This window comes from Haliotis rufescens, unplaced genomic scaffold (genome assembly GCF_023055435.1).
Source record: "Haliotis rufescens isolate VD_foot unplaced genomic scaffold, xgHalRufe1.0.p SCAF_1, whole genome shotgun sequence".
Classification (NCBI taxonomy): Eukaryota; Metazoa; Mollusca; class Gastropoda; order Lepetellida; family Haliotidae; genus Haliotis; species Haliotis rufescens.
In genome coordinates, this window is record NW_025963779.1 from 84620139 (window position 1) to 84622183 (window position 2045).

The following is a 2045-nucleotide window of genomic DNA, read 5'->3' on the forward strand; positions in this document are numbered from 1 at the left end:
ATGACTGCCTGAACACAACTCCATATTGTCCATGGAAGGGTCACTGGACAGTACTATCGAGACCACATACAGGCGCCAATAGTTGCGCCGTTGCGCCATGCTGGTCCACGTTTTGTCTTTCAAGACGTTAACACTCGTGTCCACCGAGCGCATATCGTAACTTACTACCCTCAAGCAGTAAAACCTCACCAGAATGCAATGGCCAGCCACGAGTCCTGGCCTTTCCCCAACAGAACACGTCTGGGACATGATCAGGAGAGCTGGGCCAGGCGATACAAGAGGAGTGAACAAGGTTCCCTCAAATTGTCATTGGGAGATTGATTCGGACCATGCTACGCCGTATAGACGAATGTTTGATCAATCGTGTGGGCATGACTCATTATTTATCAAGTCATCTCAAACGTTCATGTTTGTACAAACAAATCTTCTCGTCTGTCTTGGTTATTTGCACCCTCAAATACACCGCCAACATGTCATTGATTGTCGTGTTACACTTAATCCTTCCTTTTTCTTATCTATTCAATACTATCACTCGATAACGCTTTGTATTTCTGTAATAATCTAATATTTTTAAATATCACCTACTGTTTTAAGAGTATATGTCTCAAGGTTGAAGCGACGTCACCGTTCGGCTTAAATGTAACTAGCAAACGGTCTTGTAGCTCTTCCACAGCATTAGAGCACTGGGGAACAAAGCCATTCAACTGTGATTGTAAATGTCTGGTGAATAAATCAGTTATTCTTTGGCCTCACTGCTCAAAACGATCTTAGGGCTAACGACTATCGTAGAGCCTATATTAAACTATAGCAACTTTGATATCACTTTACACTTTCACCTCTCAACCAGGTTATTTCAAAATATCCTTTTTTCCCAGTTAACAAATTCGAGACTGTGTCCTGTATTCAACAGGAAAAATCCGTTAAATTGCTCAAACAATATTGTTTGATTGTTATATATATGTGTTGGACAATTTTGAAACTGAATTACCAGACAAAAATATTTTTTTCGGAGGCTTAAAGATATGAAGATTTTCTGTTGACAGATACAAGTGATTAATAGATAAATATGTCAAGTTAGTCCCGAGAAGATGTCGAGACGAAAAACAAATTCTCAGTCTGTTGCGGTCTAAATGGTAACATCGATGAAGTATTTTGTTTCGAATCCAAGCATATGTAGCCATAGTAACTATGGATAATGTTGTCATGGAGATGATATCCGCCACAAGCATACTGGCCCAACAAGCGTGATAGATACGATAATACACAAGTTGTAGGTCGCCCAGCATGTGATGGCCATCTGTCGTGAAAACAGCGACTCTTTGAGTAGATGACCGCAGAGTGGACACTTGACCACCTCAGAAGGGAACACTTCCTGAACACTCGCTATCTGAGTTGTTTGGCTCAGTGTTGATCCCCTTGCATCTCAATGAGTTGTTGATAACACCGGTGTATCCTGCGACTGGAAATACCAACCTCAGGGACGACCCCAAACCCCGTGTGAAGGTAACACGGCAACAGTTACCATTACGGCTGCTGTCGTGGTATTGCATCCAGACAAATCGGGCAAAAGCAGTTCTCATGAAAATCATAACACGTATCGGATTTACCATTTGCTTGTGTTCAAATACTAAATATATTTTAATAATTGTAATACGTTCTTTTAATAATTGTAATACGTTCTGCTGCAAAAATCGTATTCCCGCACATGCCCTCTAAAGAAACTTTGATTGTGTGCAATAAATTCCTTAAATAGGTATTCCACAAAGTCTATTCCTACAAGTATACATGACTGACACATCGCTCCCCGTCGGTGTACAATGGTACAGGTTAAAGCGTTCGCTCGTCACGCCGAAAATATGGGTTCGATTCACCACATGGGTACAATGTGTGAAGCCCATTTCTGGTATCCCCCGCCGTGATATTGCTGGAATATTGCTAAAAGCGGCGTAAAACCATACTCACTCACTCACTCTGGTGTCCCCTGCTGTGATGTTGCTGGAATATTTCTAAAATCGGATTAAAACCATACACACTCACCACAAATG